At 43.4% G+C, this 22171-nt stretch overlaps 1 protein-coding gene and 1 long non-coding RNA gene across 2 annotated transcripts in view; one reads left to right on the forward strand and one right to left on the reverse strand.

The window, feature by feature from the left end:
* Positions 1-22171, forward strand: part of TAFA1 (TAFA chemokine like family member 1) — a 561552-nt gene that overhangs the window by 22135 nt on the left and 517246 nt on the right. The gene's annotated exons all lie outside the window — the stretch shown is intronic.
* On the reverse strand, positions 10873-13275 carry LOC132572453 (uncharacterized). The gene is made up of 3 exons (XR_009555434.1): positions 12756-13275; positions 11722-11810; positions 10873-11163 (listed from the first exon to the last, which is right to left on the reverse strand). It is a non-coding gene; the product is annotated as an uncharacterized LOC132572453 (long non-coding RNA).

A 22171-nucleotide genomic window follows, 5' to 3' on the forward strand; every position in this document is an offset into this window, starting at 1 on the left:
GGCCGCGGCGGGCCCCAGGCAGCCTCCCGGTGGGTCGGGGAGGGAAGGGGGGGGGGAAAGGAGGCCGCCGCTGGGCCGCAGCGGGCCCCAGGCAGCCACCCGGCGGGTCGGGGAGGGAAGGGAAGGAAAGGCAGGCCGCCGCCGGGGACCGCTGGGCCGCACGCGGCCCAGCCAGCCACCCGGCGGATCGGGAAGGGAAGGAAAATGCAGGCCGCAGAGTGAGGGAGGGACCGTCCCTGCACGTGCGCAGGGCATTTGGCGGCGGTGTGGCGGTCCCTACCCTGCCCACTCTCCTGGCCCCGCGCATGCGCAGAGCCCACCACACCGCCGCCAATCACCGTGCGCACGCGCAGGGACGCTTGCTCCCTCACTCGCCGCCTTCCCTGCCCGTGCGCGCGGCCCGCCGGCTCCTCTAGCTGGCTAAACCGGGACTTTTAATGGTCCCGGTATAGCCAGCTCGGGATTCGGGAACTGGGGGCCAGAATCGGGACTTTCCCGGGCAACCGGGACGATCTGGCCACCCTAATCCCCCAAGAGCTGGTGTAAATCAGAGTAGATTGCAATGACCTAGGTGGACCAATAGGCTGATTTGGTCTAAGGCAGCTTTTAGTAATACATTTTTAATTCCACCATTCCTGAAAAAAACCTCACAGCTGTGTATGTTAATCACTTTCTCCATGTTATCCTCACAACAACCCTTTGTGGTAGGCTAGGCTGAAAGGAAGTGAGTAGTCTGAAGTTACTCAGCAAGCTCTATAGTAGATTTTGAACCTGAGTCTCCCAAATTGTAGTCTGACCCTCCAATCACCATGCTGGCATCATATGTTCAGCCTCTATCTCTTTTCAAGACTCTGATAAACTGCAGACAGGGCTTCTCCCAGAGGTCTCATCTCCACACCCCTTTCTTTGTATTTTTTGTGTCTGGCCTGAGTGGATTGTCGGCTCTGGGCTGGGAAATACCTTCAGATTTTGTGAGTGGAGCCTGCGGAGGCCAGGGTTTGGGGAGGGGCGGGATCTATAATATCATGGAGTCCATCCTCCAAAACAGCCATTTTCCTCAAAGGAACTGGTTTTGGTTGTCATGATCAATTGTAATAGCAGGATATCTCCAGGTGCTACCTGGGGGTTGGCAACTGAAGGCCTGAGAGTAGTTCAGGTGAACTCAAATACTTTCTCAGTACTTGATGCCTGAGTTGACCTTCAGACTGTTGGTTTTCTTTCTTAAAAGTATGTGCCTTACACAAATGTCACTAATAATGTTATTTGATGCATGTCTATTGAACTGCCAAGCTGTATGTTCAAACACTGCAAACATATTCAGAATTTCACACAGAAATAGCAAACAGTTTCACAAACTTGGAATGGGCGTAGTGCGTTTTGAGCAACATTTCATGGTGTGTTGTTAGTCAATTTTTCATAAAAAGAGCCTTTGGCATGGCTTACCTCAACTGCAATCACTTACCATTTAAAAACAGTTACAAACATAAAAACAATGTTGGAACCAAGTAAAGAAACATTATCTCAACAGCATTTGAGGGTCTGCGAGTCACTATTTATAATGTTTCCAAATGGTTTTACCCTGCCTGAAACCGACTTTTAAAGTGACTTACAGTATAATAAACTAATACAATTAAAATTCTCGGAACAACTCTTCAAGGGAAGTTAGGCTAAGTGACTGTGATCTGCTGCAAGGTACTTTTTTTTTGTAGATGATAAAAGGCTGGTCTCTTGTCTTGGCAGGCTGTTTGCCAGGCTTTTTGGCCCTAAGGGATCAAGGGAACCAACTAAGGGAACTAAACAGTTCAGTAAGAGGACATCACCAAATTCACAACTTGCCACATTATAACACACGGCATCACATAAGCCCAATGATATTGGTGAAGCATCTACTCTTTGTTATTGCTGGAGGCTATTCTGTTCCATTAGAAGTTTTCTGAGACACTAAGAGAAAGGATGGAGCTCTTGAAGAAGACACAAAACTAATGATAATTGAATAGCGAGTTGAGCTCAAGAATCCTTTTCTTCACTGTGGAAGCTTTTCTTTTGTTCAAAAGAAGTCCGATTGGTACCTGTGGAAGAACACTCATAGGAATTGTATAGCACTTTTTATAGCCTTGGGGCTGCATCTATAGAACTTTAAATTGTACTGGAATTTCATTCCATCATTCATGGACTGTATTGTAATATATTTTATAGTTGATAGAATACACCTATATGTTATTTATACTTGGGATCTGCACAGTCTATATTGTTGTTTTGTAATGTTATAACACAAAGCTGGTACCAGCACTATAGACAGCAAAATAATTAATTTGATCTATGATTTATTGGTGGATTCATATTTTGGTACCCTGCCATTCTCACTAGCCATTGTGTCTCAAGGTAGCTTACAAAATGGTGCTAGATAATCATTTCTTGAAACAGTTAAGGCATAGACATACGTATTCAAATGGTAGCTACCTGTTGAATGTATGTATCAACAACTACTAGTAGGATGGGTGAAAAATTCACCTCCATAAAAAGTCTCCTGGCTTCACTCCCAAAGTCCCCAGATATTTCTTGAGTGAGACCTGGCAACCCTATCATCCTGTGTGACTTTAACAATGTTAGCATTTTTCAACTTCATTATGTGTTGTCAGGAATCCAGTTATGGTGAATGTATGTGTTCACCATTCCAAAGTTGGTGTGTTGCCCTATTCCCACAAAACAATGGCCTCATGCATTAGGAAGCTCACAGATAGTGCAGTCTTTTCTCCTGTGCCTCTCTGGACATCAAAATTCTAACAATTGAAAAGAGCTCTATAGAGATTGTTTTCTAATGCAGCTCTAACAGCTTTTAAGGAGGGGCTTTAAGAAGATTGGAGGTGGTAACACAGATTCTTGCCAGATATCTTTCTTCTGGTATGTGGTTTCCGAGTTATTCCACCCATCACCCTATATATCGGAGCTGTGGATATTTAACCCACCTAAATGATGTTTACAATCCCTGTAGTCCCAAGATTTATCCAATGCCACTTTTCTTAAAAACAACAGGAAGAAATTATTCTCAGGAGTTTGGTGACTACATCAAATATGATGTAGCCCAAATCTCGGACATGGAGAGTATGATAAAGGCTCGACAGAGGGCATCTCCAATTATTTATGAGGGGAAAAGAACTGGGCTGTCTGAGTTCCTGTGAAGGCTTGTTTTTAATATGATATTCAGCGGATGAGTAGTGAGAGGACTGCCTTTGGAATCATTTCTGTCAAACAACCCTTTCCTTCTCTCTCAGTCTCTCCAGTCATATCACATGAGTGCTTCTGGTTTTAGAATGTGGTTTCTCTGCCTGGTGTGCTGGAAATTGCTTTCTCTTGGGTTAAAAGCCATCACTTTCTCCAAGAAGTCACCCAAACAGCTATTGTTCTTGTTAACGTTTATAACATTTCCTACCTCTTTCTCTTTTCGTTTAATTTCCAAAAAACCTAGATACTCCTTTATGTTCTTTCCTGCTTCCTACCTCCTTCCTATGCTTTCTGTTTCAAGTTGGCAGGCAGAGATATCAGTTGTAGATCAAACAAAGCCATTTGTCATGGATTATGGCATTTCTCTTCGTGGCACTAGGAGAGAAAAATTACATAAGAAAATGGGTGCTGAGTTGGAAATTAAAAAAAATAAACTACTTTTTCTGTAAGGTAGAAACACAGCTCTTGGAGAGTTAAAGTATTCCTTAAATGAATGAACAAGAAAAATCCGTCTCACCCCCCTCTTTTGCGTTATGCTAAAATTAAGTGATTTCCTCCCCCTGGTTGGAGGGGGAGGAAAGGTGTTTGCGTTGGCATCACAGCCAGTTTGGTGTAGTATTTAAGGGCACGGACTCTAATCTGAGAGAAACAGGTTTGATTCCCCACTCCTCCACATGCAGCTGCTTGTGTGACCTTGGGCCACTCACAAGTTCCCTTAGAGCTGTTCTCTCGAGCAGTTTCTGTCAGAGCTCTCTGAGCTCCACCTACCTCACAGGATGTCTGTTGTGGGGAGATGAAGGGAAAGGAGATTATAAGCCACTCTGAATGAAGGGTGACGTATAAATCCAGTCTCTTCTTCCTTTTTCCTACCTATGGCTGCCAACCTCCTGATGAGGCCTGGAGATCTCCTCGTATTGTAACTGCAGATTACAGAGATCAGTTTTCCCGTGAAAACAGCTGTTTTGGAGGCTGGGCTCTAGGGCATTATACCCTGCTGAGGTCCGTCCCTTCCCCAAACATCCTCCTCCCTAGGATTTACCCCAAACAACCAGTAAGTGCTTGACCTGCTGCTGGCAACTTCAATTTTACCTTTTCTGTGCTACTGGAGTGTCATAGATGGAACATACAATGCATGATCTGGAATTTAAGAGTGTCTGCAAAAGGAGGGCAATGTGCTATGGATCAGGGCCATGGCACCAGAGAAAGCAAGAGGTTACTCCTTCCCAGACCATTTCTCTGTGTGACCTTGCTGCTGTTTTTAGCCTTTAAGGAAGAAAAAAGACAGGCGATGCATATCTGTCATACTTGGGTTTCAAACAGTCCAAGGATCATGGGGAAATGGGAGGATGAAACCTCCCCATCCTTCAACACTATGGGCCTTGTACCTTTCCTTTCCTCCTGGCTGTTATTAAGGTCCCAATAATACATCTGGAGCACCAAATAAATGCTTCAGCTTCGACTGATCCCTCACCGGCAGTTGCTCCGCCTCTGGGCTTCTGCTACAGCCAGCTCAAGTGATCTATTCCCCACCAGTTGCTGCATGAGCACCTTTTGATCTGCAGCTACCTCCCATTCCCCTCACAGCGACCGGATCTCCAAAATACCAGTTCCAGTCACTGCAAGGGGAATGGGAGATAGCCACGGATCAAAGGTGTCTGCACAGCAACTGGTGCGAAATAGATTGCTTGAGCCAGCTCAAGCAGAAGCCCAAGAGTGCAGCAACTGCTGGTGAGGAATCAGTCTTCATGTTTGGCCCTTAGATATAAATAGGGAAGGGCAGGAGTGCCTGTTGAACGACATATATAATAACCTTCATTCCACCAATGCTCCTATATGAGCATGTCTCAGTTTGTGGTGCGTGTTGCCATTCTCTGTTAGCTATGGAATCTAGCAAAAACAACTCTTATCACAAATGTGCCACCTCATTTAGCACAACGTGGATCTTTTCTCTGTCATCTGAAAAGCCTCCCGCTCCACTGTGTCAGGGGACCTTGGGAGGCCTTGATTTCTGTGCTACAATTTAACTAAAATTCTACAGCATAACTAAATGGAGGCAAATTGCACAGACTTGTGTAAACAAGGGACTGATTTTAAAATATAATTGTACTGTTGATTCTAGCCTGAGAATACTTTTATGAGACTCTATACCATTTTCATTGTTCAGCTGAGTTTTTAATTTCTGGGGGGTTTGGTTTGTTAATTTTTAAACTTTATGGTGTGTCTGTGTTTTTTATCATGTTTTACATTGCAAGCCACCTTGAGGAGATTGTCTGGAAAGGAAGAATTAAAAATGTATAGATAAAATATAATAATTTGTCTCATCCTGAGGTTCTAGACGTATTCTAATGCTACTAATTGTTCTCTTAACTCTGAATCTTTTCCTTTCTCCAAGAAGCTCAAAGTGGTGTATTTGGGGTGATCTCATTTTCCCAATGCATCTATTTGGTAATGTTGCTTAGGTGGAGAGAGTTGGCCATGGACACCCAGTGAGCTTAATGACTCACTGGAGATTTGAACACAAAACACGCACACACTCACACAAAATCCAGCTTATCTATACTATACCATGTGGGCTAACACAGTGGTTTTTTTTAAAGGCTAGCATGTTTGCAATGACCATTGCATATTTTTTTAAACTATAAAACTGTACTGTTCCTTTTGGCTCATCCAGCACACTCACCTTAGTCTTTTTTTTCTTTTTTTAACGTCAAGTTGCAGCCAACTTATAGTGGCCCCACAGTGTTTTCAAGACAAAAGGTGTTCAGAGGTGGTTTGCCATTGCCTGGCTCTGTGTAGTGACCCTGGTATTCCTTACTGGTCTCCCATCCAAATACCACCCAGGATCAACCCTATTTAGTTTCCAAGAGTTGGGAAGAGGATTGATGGGTCAGTGGGGAACTTTTAGAATGCCTGTGCTTGACTTGGAAGCCTCTTCAGTGCTGTATGCAAAGGACTGTTCACAATATGGAAGGATTAGTCTCTGTGCTGAATGAAGGGAGCTTATTTCTTGACTATTGGAAGCACGGGTCGCTAGATTAAATGACTTTAAAAAGGCAATCAGGCAAATTTAGGAATGATTGATCCACAAATGGCTGCTAGTAATTATTAGGAATTGAAATCTCCATGTGTGGAATCAGGAACCCTCTGAAAACCAGAGCTGGAGGAAATAGTGGTGAGGGGGAAGCTTTGGCATCCATGCTTTGGTTATAGACTTTCCAGGGCCATTTAGTTGGCCATTGTGTGAAACAGTATGCTGGGCTACATGGACAGCTCCTCTGATCTAGCACAACTGTCCTCATGTCAGGACCTAAAGTGGCATGCATTATCCTTAAAGTTGCCACGTCAACCTCCAGGTGTAGCCTGGAGATCTCCTGCTATTACAGTTGCTCTCCAGATGACAGAGATCATTTCCCCTGGAGAAAATGGCTGCTTTGGATGGTGAGTTCTGTGGCATTGCATTCTGCTGAAGTCCCTCCCTTCCCCAAACTGTGCCCTCCCCAAGTTTCTATCCCCAAAATCTTCAGGAATTTCCCCACCTAGAGCTGGCAACCCTAATCATTCTCTTCTCCATTTTATCCTTTCAAAAACCTTGTGAGATAGCTTAGGCTGAGAGTGTGGGACTGCTTCCATGGCAGAATTAGGATTCAAACCTGGGTCTCACAGATCCTGGTCCAGAACTTGTAGCCATTACTTCATATTGTCTCTCCTTCAAAGAGTGCCTAACTAGGTGAGTGGCCCATGTCTATTAAGCACAGACACACACACACCCGGATGTCGGCCAGCTATTCCTTTCAAGAGATGTTAAGAGACTCATGTTTATTACAAAGGCCAGGCTTTCTAAAAGGACCACAGTATACTGAGGTTAGATTAATGGCCTGGCACATCCTGTATAGTCTGACAAGCTTTGACCAGAAGGAAGTATAAGAGAAGCCACAGTCAAGTGATCTATTCTCCATCAGTTCCTGAAGCCCGCCTGCCTCCACTCTTTCTAAAGCCATATTTATCAAAAGTACACTTAAAGCACGCAACTGGTGAACTTTGCCTTTGAATTTCCATAGGATTTCAAAGTTCAGGCCAAGGGTTTGGCCCCCATGTACCCCTTATAAGTCTTGGGGTGTGTGTGTGTGTGACTGATTTCCCAGTTCAGAACTGGATTTTAAAAAAGAAACTCAGCTGCCACCAGAAATAAAAAGGACCTATTTCAAGCACAGAGAATATGCAACTGTTCCTATTGTGTATCTTCTATCCAGATTTCTGCAAGGTGACAGCACGTTTTGAGAAATGAAAGCCGAACCCCAGTTGAGAGTTCTGACTGTATACAAAAGCAATTATCCTTCCATCATTATTGGATTAACCTTTGCAATTATCAAGTTGTGCATGAGTAAGAGCGTTGCTTTTTATTTTTCAGTTTCTCCTGCACTTTGATCCTGCTGGGAGACTATAACGTTACTGTGAAAGTGTAGCATTATTGCTAGCCACTGAAGTAGGCTTGCTTATGGAGGGGCAATTCAGTGCCCCATCTTCGCTACAGGATAAGATGAAGAAAGATGGCTGACAAAAGAATATATCACTGTGAGTAGGGAGTGTGTCCAGCAAATCCTGGAGGAAAAATGACTAAGAGATGATAATACCATAAACATTGTTCTAGGTTTTCATATCACTTCAGAGTTGGAAAAGCGTTTTTTGAAGGTCATGCTAGTCCTGTCTACAGACACAAGGCATGAGACACACCAGGCGAGTCCACCAGCCTGACAGATGAGTTGATGCAACAATTGTGGTGTGTCACCTGTGGAGGGGACATGGGACACTGCAGAAGGTGTATGTTGCTCTGCATGCTGCAGAAAGAAGAAAATGCAGGAGCTACCATCCTGAAGGAAAGGAAGTGCCTGTGACCTGAAGCAGACCTTTAGATTTCATATTTCTCATGAACGATTTGAACATAGAATCTCTCTCTTTCTTGTATGCATTCCTGGACCGTAAGCTGACAGTGAAGCAGCAATTGGAATTTAAATGAATCCAATCTCATTATGTAAAAGCCAATTTGGGGGTCACAAGGCTTTCCAAAATAATCTTTATCTGCCTAATTGTTTTCTTCTAGCAGCAAACACATCCTGCTCATTCCTTAGCATAGTGCCCATGTTGCTAACCTCCAGGTAGGGCCTGGAGATCTCCCAGAATAACAGCTGATTCCCAGGCTACAGAGATTAGTCCCCCTGCTGAAAATGGCTGCTTTGGAGGGTGGGTTCTCTATGGCATTATGCCTCCACAAACCCTGCTTTCCCATGGCTCCAACTCCAAAGCTCCAGCATTTTTCTCAACCTAGAGTTGGCAACCATTTCCTTTCCTTCTCTGAAGGTGTCCTTTTGTGCCCAGATTCTTAATCCATATATACGTTGATGGACAGCATAACAGCAGGTTCTGCGTAACTCAGGGCAGAGCTTAATAATGTGTCTGACTAGCAGATCTTGTTAACAGGATGCTATTATCTCAAATGTGCTTTAAGGCCAGTTTCAGCTACATACCATCAAGTGTTATAAATTGTGACCTTTTATAAATCGGGGTAGCGGGGTATAAAATAACACAATTCCTTCTCTTCCTTTAAAATGTTCTGCATGCAGCCTGATCTATTCCCATTCTGGTTTCCATTAGGGAGATGGAGTTTTGATGGACCGTTTGTTTGTGCAGCTGAAGGAAATAACATCCCCTGTTTGCAGCCCCACAATGGGAATAGTTTGTGTGCTGAATTTCCATTGAGCCAAAGTGCACTCAATGCATGTTTAAGTTTTTAATATTCTCACACCTATCCTACCAAAGCAGAATTAGTGTAAAAATCACAAAAAAGTGTGTCAAAATGATAAATGTTGAGAAATTCCTTGAGTTACCACTTCAAAACAGGTATGACAAATTTCCATAAGTTTCCCCATTCAGACCATTTGGAAAATGCTTGGTGTGGAGAGCCAGTAATGCTTCAACACAAGGTACTGCTGGGTGCAGATCATCTCTACTTTCTCCTCACCCCAGCAATCCTTTTTGGCTTGAGAAAGTTGATCTCTAGGGTCATGGGAACTATGTGTGATTCCCACCCCCCCCTTCCTGCTCTCACTGACCTGCAAGGCTATTACTCCTGCAATTTCTGCAAAATCAAGAATCAGCTTTTCCAGTGTCAGAATAGACTGCAGGGAGGAGGTCAAAGCAGGGAAGAGCTCTGATTCTTGCCTGAGTGGAGGAGATAAGACATAAGAGAAGCCATGTATGGTCAGGCCAATAGCCCATCCAGTCCAACATTCTGTACCACACGGTGACCAAAACCTAGGATCCATCAGGAAGTCCACCAGTGCGGCCAGAATACCTTTGAATAGAACCACCCTATAATGAGATATATTAATTTGATGAAGGAACTGCAAAGGAGTTATATTTAGAGCCAAAGACCAGGCAGGAAGGGAACCTATACACAGATCTGTCCTTTTTTTGGGGGGGGGGGGGAGAGAAGGTATTTTTCTACGTATGTGTGCGTGCGTGTGCATGCCTGGAAGTCATGGTGACTTCTGGTGACCTTTACTGGGGCATGGAGAATGTTCAGAGAAGTGTCTTGATACAGCCTGCCTCTGTCTCCTGGTTCTCCTATCCAAGTACTTGCCAAGGTTGGCCCTGCTTAGCTTCTGAGATCTGATGAGATTGGGCTTGCCTGGGCTATCCAGGTTAGGGCTGCACAGATCTGTCTTGAATTTGGCTTCTCTTAGGGTCCATGGATTGCCAGCTCCAGGTTGGAAAATACCTTAAGATTTTGAGGGCAGAACCTGAGAAGGCAGGATTTGGGACTTTAATGGGGTATAATGCCGAAAAGTCCACCTTCCAAAGTGGCAATTTTCTCCAGGGGAACTTATCTCTGTTGCCTGGAGATCTGTTGTGATCCTAAGAGGTCTCTAGCCACCATCTGGAGGTTGGCAACCTCATCTATTTCCATAAAGTACATCATGAATCCAAACGCTCATACAGCATTAGAATGGATGCCTGATCTTTGCCGGATGAGGGACCTAATGCATCAGATGTTGCCACTGTAGCAACAAATTGGCAGCGCTTTATTCCATGCATAACCACTAATTGCACAAAGGAATATCAACTGCATTTTGTGCACATCAAAAGATTTTACCTATCAAGTGACTGGATTGAAAAAGGTGAGCAGAAAAGACAAGAGGCCTTGTGGTGCAGCATCACCACTGTGATTGCATGCATGGAATGTGTTGGTTTCACTCCACGCCATCCAGTTGTAATGGACCATAGACAATGAGTAGGGTTGCCAGCTCTGGAATGAGAAATTCTTGGATATTTGGGGGTGGAGCCTGGAGAGTGTGGGGCTTGGGGAGGGGAGGGACTTCAATGAGATATAATGCCATAGAGTCCACCTTCCAAAGCAGCCATTTTTTTTTCCAGAGGAGCTGATCTCTGTTACCTGAAGACCAATTGTAATTTTGGGAGGTTTCAAGCCACTACCTGGAGACTGGTAACCCTAGTTGTGACTAGGAGTTTTGCTTTCCCCTTTGAACATTTGTGTCTCTAAGGATTTTCCCAAGGAGCATAGTTTGCTTTTAAGGCAAGAGAAAGATCTGAATTGTTGACAGTAATTAACAAATAAACAACATGAACAACAAATGAACGCATGAAGCTATGGATGTCAAAATGTGGGTCTAAAAGAGTGAGAACAAACATACATTTTAAAAAGGTCTTAACAGTAGTGTAAAAAACATTAGGTGTGTTATATTTGAAGAGTTTTATCCATGGGGAAAACTCCTTTTGATGTTTTCTCTCTTGCTTCAGAAGAAACAGCTGAACCATTGCATGAAAAATATAAAACAGTGTACATTATGCATTGAATTTTCTATCATTTCTTTTTTGGCCTTTCTTGAAAGTTGGAATATTTTTTCTTCACAGTGACACTTTTTTCTGTGAATTTGAAAGGAGGAAGAAGGGTGCATGTCAGCTTTAGTAGTTCATGTGTAAATTTCATTAATGGTGTTCAAAATTTTCTGCATCTCTCTGTCTCTCGCTGTCATTCTTCTCAGTGTCCTTTTGTACCTTTTGATTCTAAGAAGCATTTATCTAGGGCCACCACCTTCCAGGTGGGGTCTAGAGATCTCTCAGAATTAGAACTGATCTCCAGACTACAGAGGTCATTTCCCCTGGAGAAAACCAATGCTTTGGAGGGTGGACTCAATGGCATTATACCCCACTAAGGTCCCTCCCTGCCCAGGCTCCACTCCCCAGGTATTTCCCAGTCCAGAGATGGCAACCCCACTCTTAATGTAAAAAACTGAAGTGTTGGTAAATGGAGGTTTGATTTTTGCAGAGATGGGATTTTGTGTTATTTAGCAAACTGAACATCTTCTCTAATTGAGTCCGGGAATTTTACTCTTCAAAGGAGTGTAGTTGCCAGTGTCAGAAAGCCAATTCAAGCCCTACTTTTAGAAATGAAAGTGTAGTAGTGTTTCTTCATTCACTTACCTTGTATGAAGAGTGCCAACATCTTGTCTTATTTGCAGAAAATAATGGTATTTATGTGACTCCACCTCAGTCTACATTATTTATGGATGCTACACAAGACCAGTAGGTCAGAGGAGTAGCGAGAGAGAGAAAGAGAGAGAGAGAGAAAGAAACTCAGTTTGACTTTAAAAAAGCATGACATAGAGTTAAATTAGCAAATTGGTACCCATTTCCTTCTGAAATCCACCCAATTGTTATCAGTGGATGTTCAGGGCTACTAATGGAGGGGTCAAGGAAGACAATATCCCAAGGGCCTTGGTCATCACAGGGACCCATGGAGCTAGGCAAGTGAGTTTGTGTTCATGTCCTGTCTGGGGTTAATTCTGGATGGGATTGTGGAGGCAGATGGAATCTCTGCCTGGGGATACGTGATGGCTCTCAGCAGCCCATCATCTACAACATTTTATGTTTCAGCACTTTAATGTCTCCTGAACACAAATGTTGTCTAAATGAATATCCTCTTCTGGGATCAGTATGCTGATGCAAACTCTGTGGGCTGGATCTAGACTACATTTGTTGCTCACCCAAGGCATTTAGGTCAGCGGAACAAAATGCTCCTGACTCCCCCATCGCAGCCCACTGATCTCCACAAAATACTACTCGGGGAAGGGAGGACAGGGGCCCTCAGGAATAACATGAGAGGCTAATTAGGGATCTGAAGCATGAAGGGGAATTGGTGAAAACTATCATCACTCCTTTCATTAGTGGAAAATTTATTCTGAATCCAACCCTATAAATATAATAAGACGTAGATAATACAACTATACATTTAAAGTCCCTACATAACATCATTCCTCATTTTCCAAGACCCAGGATATTGCTTAAGGGTACAGTCAGAAAGCATACAATACAGCACCCTTGATAAAATTAAACCAGTCTGGTGTTAACCAGTATCTGAATATATAGACTCGTGGGGACCTATATTAGGAAACCTCCTGTAGTGCCCAGCCTGCCTTTCCTCCAGCTCTTCCCTTCCTTCCCAGTGGGAGACTGACCTGGCTTCTTGACAGACAAGGCACACTTTAAGCTGTCGGCTGCCACCAGACTGGTTCTCTTTATCAGAAGCAGACCACCAGCCCACTCTGCTTCTTCTAGGATGTTATATCCGTATGCAGGCTCCTTTGCCCAGGTTTAAAGTCCCAGAATTAACTTTCTTCAGGTAGAGTCTAAGGCAACTGAAAGTTTCTGCAAAGCCCTGACAAATAGACCAATCCAAAGGTCTTTCCTCAGAATGTATTAAGGTGCAAGATTAAATTACCTTGGTTGTTCCACCAATCATTAATACAAATTCTTAGAATAGAATCCAGAAGGTAGGTCAGCATAAATCCAAGGTTGCCAACAAAATAACTAATTCTCAAAATAAGCCTAAACTTTGTCTTCAGCCTTAGCCTAAGCATAATTGGGAGGAAAACTTTCCTTTTTAAAACTTCTGTGGGAACCCTAGGCCATAATTCAATTCACCGGATTCCCCTAACTAATCACAAGTTTGACACCTGCAATTACACTTGGCTAGATGGAAAGGATCTAGTTTGACAGAGATCATTAAGGAGAATACTAACAGCCTACAGGAGGGCTGCCAGCCTCAGTGATTCCGGCTGAGGACTAGGCTGCTGCAAGCACTAATCCCAGGGTCTAAAAGTTGCAAACTAAAATTTCAGGATAAGTGACCCCAGTCACTACACCTCCCCTATCAGAGGCAGAGAATTTCTGAATCCCAATGCTAGGAAGCAGCATCAGGGGAAAGTTTCAGCCTCTATGTCTTGTTGTTGGCCTTTCAGAGGAACTGATTGGCTACTGTGTGATACAAGATGCTGTACTAGATAGACCACTAATCTCATTCAGTAGAGCTCTTCTTATGTTTTTATATGTTCACTGCTATTGAGAAGTATGATAGTGGGATAGAAATCTGATTTAATGAATAGTAACAATAACAATAGAAATTCAAAAAGGCAGGTAGGTATCACTGTTATCCCTCTTCTATGACAGGTGTTAGAGGATCAGTATTTATTATGAATTTACATCCTGCTTTTCTACTGCAAGGCCTTCAAAGTGGGTCAGACAGATAGTGATAATAAAAACAAAACTGTAAAATAATTATATACTTTAAAACCATAATATGATTTTTAAAGTATGATTGAAAATTAAAGTAAAAAACTCACCAGAAATCAGCCTTAGCTTTCCAGGAAAACAGCTCTCTAGCATCCAAAAAAAACACAACATGGTTCGGTGGGTTTGATATGTTCCCCAAAACTACCTAAAGGCTCTACAGGAGCAAGGTTGTCTAACTCTTATGGGAAAAAAATTTTATTGGAAGAAGACAATGGGAGTGGAACTCAAGTCTAGAGGAATAATAATAAATTACTTGTACATCCCCTGAAAAGTATCTCTTGGCTAAACACAAGGGGGTTTATTTTCATCAATAAGAGAAGCTAATACTTAGTTGAAACTGTAAATCCAAAAGACTGAATATTTAAACAGTCACAGCTTCCAAATGATATAAAACAATGGTTGTGTTTAAGAGTAAAACTCTTCAAAAGCCACATTTTCTGAAGGTAGAATCTGCATTAATTTTGTGCACTTAACAATTTTTAAAGGTCTGTTTTTGTTGTAAGTCATTAATTCTGATGGTGCTTTTGTATTTTGTGTTTGGCTTTTAGCCAGACTCATTCAGGATCATTCAAGTTCCTTGTGGATCAAGTACAGACTAAAACCAAGCACATAACTACTAAGAGGGGTAGGCTCTGTTTTCAAGTAACCTGGAACCAGCCCTGGAACTTAGCACAATGGAAGCTTTATCTTCCCTACTTCCTCTACAGCCACATTCTCTGATGCCCTCATGAGGAAGTTATCGAAATGAAGGTTGACATTCCTGGACTGAGATTTGAGTGCTGAACTAAAATTGCAGAAGGCAGTGCCTTAAAAGAAGGAATCATGTAAGGTGGGTTTTTCCATAAAGACTTTCCATGATATGCTTGCAGTTTATCCTATCTGTCCAGTGCAAGTGGGTGGGAGTTTGGGTCATATATAACATCCAAAATAAAACACTTGGTACCTTCTTTTTAAAGGCTCTCAGGAACACACTGCTACACAAAGTGGGCAGAGGTAAGCTTGATTTGCGTTGGTGTAAAGCAGTCTTGAAACTTCTATCTGAGGATGACTGGGGAGCCTAGAGCAGGTGGTTATACAGATAGTTATTATCTTTCTGCCACTGAGAAGATGGAGGAGGGAGCTGGAAGGCATACACAGGAGATGGGGTAAAGTTTGGTCCCTCTGTGTTATGGTTGCCAACAGTCAGGGACCATTGTACTTGCAGGACTGTTTCCTCCATTATGTCCCTGGGAGAGTGTTGCACTCCTCAAACAACAACAACTTGCTGGTGGTCCCCAGCCCTAAAGACATCTGGCTGTCCACAACCAGGGCTAGGGCTTTTTTGGCCCTGGCCCCAACCTGGTGGAATTCTCTGCCAGATACATGAGTCTGCATAGCTCATGAGTCGCAGAACAGAGAACCCAATTCCCTAGTCCAGTTGGTAAGTTCTTCTCAAACAATCGAAGTTGAACTTCTCATAGACAGGGATCCTCCATTCACAAAGACATTGTGCAGCTATTCAGCAAAAAGATCAACAGTCTTAATTCCAGCTAATGGGCAAACCAGCATTGAAGCACCTCATTTTACCAAAGCCTTATCCAAATTGGAACTAAAATAACTTTCCAAGATCATCCAGCATTCTGTTCACACTGTGTTGCCAATCAGCCCACAAACATGAAGAGACTGTGTTTCCCAGCAACTGATTTAAAGAGGCATACTACCTCTGGTACTGGCGGGAGTAGATAGCCATCATGATTAGTAGCTATTGATAGCCCAATCCTCCATGAATTTGCCCACTCCCCTTTTAAAGGCCTCCAAGTTGGTGGCCATGACTACAACCTGTGGCAGTGAATGTGACTGCCAGGCGAATTTATTTTGATTAAAGTTCCTCAGTTGCAGGTCACATTGATATTTTCTGTTAAAGTTCTTCTTGAACACAGTGTCAAGCAGTTGTGTGCCAGTGCTGTAACTGTGAGTTCTGTCAGGCCAACAGTAAGTGACTGTTGCTTGTTGCTCTAAGAACAGCTTTCTATCAAGTGCTGAGCTTTCCCTCCTGTTCAGCTTCATCCTCTTGGCTGCTTAGTCCTGAAAAGGAGTTGATGCTATGTACCTTGCCTAGGCTTGTCAGGTAACTCAGAAAATACCTGGGGACTTGGGGGTGGGGCTGGGAGACTTTGGGGGTGGAGCCAGGAGACTTTCCCATTCCCTAAAATAAATAAATAAAAATACCGCAGTGCAATTCCTTTGAATACAGTCTTCATGTCCTCAGCCCCCAGCAGCTGGATGCACTCACTTCCCCCCTCTCTCTTACACACACACAAACTCTCTCTCACTCACACACAAAGCAGGCAAAATAAACACAGTTTGGAAGCACACACTTTGTGGTCCCACTGGGGCAATTTACTCACCATGGGAGTTGTTGAATGCTGTATACTCAGCCAAGATCTTCAGACTAACACAGGGAAACTAGAGGTTCTGCTTTACTATTTATTCTCTATTTTTCTGTGCAAGCAAGTTCTGGAGGGACTGTAAAACAAATGGAGGAAAAGGGCTGCTTTCCTTTCTCACAACAGCCATGTTGTTCTGCAGGCTTGCCCTGCCCCCATTCAGACTGGCTCTGGAGATTTAAAGGCACACAACCTTTCTAAAAGCAAGCTGTTCCCAAGAGTCTTCTTAAGCCTTCCAAGGTGGAAAGGCATATGGTGGCTGTCAGGGTGGGGCTTCCCCCCCTCCCGCCCCACATCCAGGTGGCTGGGGGCAGGAAAGTGCCTACAAAACCAGGAGATCCTCTGCTGGGATCTGTGGATTGGCAAGCCTTGCCTTACCCCAAACCTTAGGAGCCTTCCTGCCTATCGTTCAGAGGGATAGGAAGTTGTGTAAGGTCAACTTGTATATGTAAGCGTTTGACAGTCTATGAACAGTAGATTTTCCCTGCTTCATAACATTTGACTATTAAGTATTATGTGGTGGTAGAAAGGCTATTTTTTCTCACTGTTGTATTGAGATTTTACATTGTTTGTGGGGTTTTTTTAGATTTGTAAGCTTCTTAGAGTCCTACTCTACAGAAGAAAAGTGAGGTAACATACTTTGAAAATAAAGCAATCAATAGCAAATAAGTTGCTGCTGTTTTTTGCAGTCTGCACAGTCTGCAAATTAAATTTCCTTGATTACTGGAGAAGAGGCACAGACCTTGTGAGGTCATGGTCAGTTTTTAAAGTGACTATTTGTCAGCATGAAATCACCCTCTGTTTTTTATCCTTCCCTGTACCTATGCAATCGCATATCCTTTAAATGACTAATACTGGGGCACTGCAGTTCCTGCATCTGCACTGTCAGTAGCATGTATTCATGAAGTGATTTCAAGACTATCTGGATCCATGGGTAAACACTGAAGGCACATAAGAACGTCTAAGATTTAAGTTTCCACACAAAATATCTTGAAACTTTGTTCTTTTAAAAGGCACATAGTGAACAACTGGAAGTGGGAGCTGCAAAAAGGTAGTCTGCATCCATGTGATTGGACACATCTAAAATTATTGGAATGCATCTGAAGAACTCAGTGAATGGTTAGCTTCTTGATCATAACCGGCAAGCTTGATGCATAGTGAATTGGTATGTGATCAAGCATAACTACTGACACTAGCTGCATCCTGTTCCCCTCTAAAAACCACAGGAGTACATTATGAGAAAGTAATGCAGAGAACACAGCAGTTGCAGCAGGAACAACAAACCCCATTCCCAGCCATACAATGATATTTACATTACCCAGATTGGTGAAAATGGGAGATTCAGGTCACTAGCCTTTCCCTCATTTAGCTGCGCCAGACTGGTTAGTCTTCATTTGCTCTAGTAACTTGAAAAGTACCTAAAAGCATTCCTTTGGAGAAAGCCCATGAGAGATAGCCTAATAGCTTACCAGTAAATAGGAAACATTTGGTGCCAAATGACCAGCTGGTCCAGTGTTATTAGAATAGTCACAAGCTTTATTGGGCTGTCCATAATCCCGCTAGGTTGTGATGGAAGGTGAAATGCTGAGAGTTTTGCAACTGCTAGAGCTGTCTCCTCTAGTTGCACTGAGTGTCATTCTTAAAAGAGCTGCTGCGTCTATCCCACTTGCTGACTTTTGTCACATCTAGAAGTGAGAGCTGGCAGTTCAGGAGCTGGTGCCTGAATAGTCTGTCTGCTAGGTTGCATTTTCCTGCCTGAATGTAGCATGAAGTTAGGGGTAATGTGAACTTCCACCCCTGTTCTGAAGCTTTTGTGGCTTTGTTATTCCATAACATGGGATAAAAGTGCTAAGTTCAAATCCCTCTCTGCCATGAAGCTCACTTGGAATTCTTGAGCCTGTCATGCTTTCTCAGCTGACCAGCCTTAAAGGGTTGTTATGAAGATACTGTGGACATGATAAAAATATATAGGCTGGAGGAAAGATGAAAACATGTTACTCTGCTGATTCTACACAGAAGGCACAGCAAGGAATGAGATGGAAAGGTATCATCCTTTCTTGATCTTTGGTAAAACACTATTGGTATTTTTAAATCCCATGGTTCATGCATGTTTTCAATCACAACAAGAAGTGACACCTGGTATATTTTCTTTTTTAATGAAAGAATACACTATAGTACCCAGTGGTTCCATGGTGATGCTACTCTAGCACTCATCAACAGATTTCTAAAGCCACACTATGGCATAATGGTCATAGTGACAAGCTAGGAAACCCAGGTTCAGATCCCTAGATTGCCATGGAAGATTGTTGGATGACTTACTTTGAGCCAGTCACACACACTTTCAGCCTATCTGATTTCACATATTTGTTATGAGCACAAAATAGGGGAGGACATGTGTATACCACTCTGGTTTCCTTGTAAAAAGGGAGAGCTAAATATTCTTAGATAGATAAACCAGAAAGGGTATGACTTCACTAAACTGTACTGGAGGAAAGTCATTGGATCAGACAGAAGCATTGTTCTTGTAAAACAAGGTGCTGTTTTGTTCTGGCTGAAACTAAAGTGCATCTAATTCAGTTCTAGAATGTGAAAACTAACATGATGTCCAACAACCCTGTTTATCAAGGTAAAATATCATGAGCTCACACAGTCTTTTCTCTGTGTTTTTTGTTTAGTGATGCCAGGTCCCCTTGTTGCACTGATGGGGGGATTTGGGGGAACATTCCAGGAAATTGTGCAGTGTGCTAATGTCACCCAGAAGGGATGTCAACACATCAGCAATATCTGAGGTGATTAGGTTTGCCAAATCCAATTCAAGAAATATCTGGGGACTTTGGGGGTGGAGCCAGGAACAAGGGTGTGACAAGCATAAATGAACTCCAAGGGAGTTCTGGCCATCACATTTAAAGGGACAGCACACCTTTTAAAATGTTTTCCTTCCATAGGAAATAATGAAGGATAGGGGCACTTTCTTTTGGGGCTCATAGAATTGGACCCCCTGGTCCAATCATTTTGAAACTTGGGGGGTACTTTGGAGAGAGGCACTAGATACTATACTGAAAATTCAGCACCTCTACCTCAAAAAACAGCTCCGCCAGAGCCCCCCAAAACTCCAGATCAATTCCCCATTATACCCTATGAGAATCAATCTCCACATAGGGAATAATGAAGTGCTCAGCAGACGTCCCCCCCCCCCCCCATTTCTGGCTACTCTGAAGTGAGGGATTTGAAGCGAGGGATTGGCCTCTCTAATCACAAGTTGCTGCCAACTTCTTCAAAGTAATACAGACACACCATTCCAAGAGGAAGCCTTTCAATCGGAGACTGAAGCCTCCAGTGGTGGAAAGGCACATGGTCCTCCAGGGGTGGGGCTTCCCTCCGCCAGCCAGCTGACTGGGGGCAGGAAGGAGCCTGGGAAAGCGGAAGAACCCCCGCTGGGACCTAGGGATTGGCAAGCCTAGAGGTGACGCTCTGGTTTTGGGGGAAAACGCTATGGTAATAACAGCTTCAAACCATAGTTTTACCCTCAAACCAGAATGTTGCTGTGTATCCCAGTCCCAGCATTTGTTGGCAAGTTGGCAAATCATTATGCCAGATGAAGTAAATTTATAAATTGCTCATGCATCAGTTTTTACCCTTTCTGTAGATGATGGTGATATTGAGTTTGTATCCTGCCCTGTACTCTGAATCTCAGAGTCTCAGAGCGACTCACAATCTCCATTATCTTCTTCCCCCACACAAACACTCTGAGAGGTGGGTGGGGCTGAGAGAGCTCTTACAGCAGCTGCCCTTTCAAGGGCAGCTCCGCGAGATCTATGGCTGACTTAGGGCTGCCAACCCCCAGGTGGGGGCAGGGGATCCCCCGGTTTGGAGGCCCTCCCCCCGCTTCAGGGTCGTCAGAAAGCGGGGGGGAGGGGAGGGAAATGTCTGCTGGGAACTCTGTTATTCCCTATGGAGATTTATTCCATAGAAAATCATGGAGAATTGATCCGCGGGTATCTGGGGCTCTGGGGGAGCTGTTTGTTGGGGTGGAGGCCCCAAATTTTCAGTATAGCATCTAGTGCCTCTCCCCAAAATACCCACCAAGTTTCAAAAAGATTGGACCAGGGGGTCCAATTCTATGAGCCCCAAAAGAAGGTGCTCCTATCCATTATTTCCTATGAAAGGAAGGCATTGAAAAGGTGTGCTGTACCTTTAAATGTGATGGCCAGAACTCCCTTTGGAGTTCAATTATGCTTGTCACAGCCTTGATCTTGGCTCCACCCCCAAAGTCTCCTGGCTCCACCCCCAAAGTCCCCAGATATTTCTTGAATTGGACTTGGCAACCCTAGGCTGACTCAAGGCCATTCCAGCAGCTGCAAGTGGAGGAGTGGAGAATCAAACCCGGTTCTCCCATATAAGAGTCCGCACGCTTAACCACTACACCAAACTGGCTCTCAAGGCAGTTTCAAGACTGTTTCAAGCCACTCAAAGTAGCTACTCAATCTATTGTTGTTGTAATTTAGATTTTTATACTGCCTTCCCTGCAAGGCAGGCTCAGGACAGTGTAAAACAAGTTAGGTCAGTGTAAAATATAATAATTTAAACTTAAAATTAAGAGCTATACAACAACAAGATCCTGAATTTTAAGGTGCCGTAGTTACAGGTCTCTGTCCTAACCCAATCAGCAGGGGAGGGAGGGAAGAGATGAGGACTAAATGTACCATTGCTGTCTTCAACCATCTCTGCTTTGCACACCTGTGGAACATCTGTCTTGTAGACCTGCAGAACAGTAGTAGATCCTGCAGGGCCTGGATGTCAGTCAGCAGAGTTCGACCAGGACAGAGAAAGCCCTGGCTCTGGTTAAGGACAGCTGGATACTCTTTGGTAGAGGAATCTCCAGCAGATACCTTTCACCTGAGCACAATGCTTTCCAGGGGACATACCAGGAGAAATGGTCTTGAAAGTATAATAAAAGCTATAATGAAAGCATAGTTACGGAGACCTTGTAGCACTACAAAACACTCCAGTTTTCTCTACAACAAGCATTTCTTTGCAGAACTCCTCTGTAGTGAATTAAGTTCTCACTAAATTAAATCCTGTTCTCTGTTGCCCATCTAATCATGAGTTGCTAGGGTTATCAAAATCCTGCACTGAGCTTCTGTGTCCAACTGCCACTGCTGTGGCAAGCAGGAGAAAATTAATCTAAAAAATGACTGTAAGGTGATGGCCTCACATCACCTTGGAAGTGACATCAGTCCTTTCTAGGAATCACCAGATATTCTGTTTTTACCATATAGTTTGTGCCAAATCCTACAGAGTCATGACTTCCCAGAAGTGACATCCTTGGTCTCTTGCATAGAGTTTCTAGCAATTCCTAGAGAGGACTGATACAATTTCCTCAAGAGGATTCCTGGAAAGGACTAATGCTACTTCCAGGCTATGAACTGCTGTTCCTTTCCATTAAAAGTGAATGTGTATCTAGATGGAAATTTGTGCACTAAAGTTGCAAGAGTGGGCAGTATTGTGGGCTAGATCAAGATTCATTCTGTGCATACTATGTGACACAATCTTGATACTGCATTGATAGAAAGCCTGGGACAAAAGGGGATCACTGTGGAATAAAAGTGTTTGCATAAATATAGCACATCTACCTCCAATCTACTTTCCTCCTCCAAATTTCTTTGCCCTGGATTTTATGTGTTTTAATTTTCTTAACTGTTTGAATTTTGCCTCAACACAAAGTTTTGTTCTCCAGATTCCTCATTTTACAATGCCATTTGCATTGCACAGCACAAATAAAGATTAAGCGTGTAGTCCTCCACTTTTAGTGAGGTACTTACCATCACAAGAAATGGCTTCTAAACTTATGAAAGATGGCAGGATTATAGGTAGCA

This window comes from Heteronotia binoei, chromosome 5 (genome assembly GCF_032191835.1).
Source record: "Heteronotia binoei isolate CCM8104 ecotype False Entrance Well chromosome 5, APGP_CSIRO_Hbin_v1, whole genome shotgun sequence".
Classification (NCBI taxonomy): domain Eukaryota; kingdom Metazoa; phylum Chordata; class Lepidosauria; order Squamata; family Gekkonidae; genus Heteronotia; species Heteronotia binoei.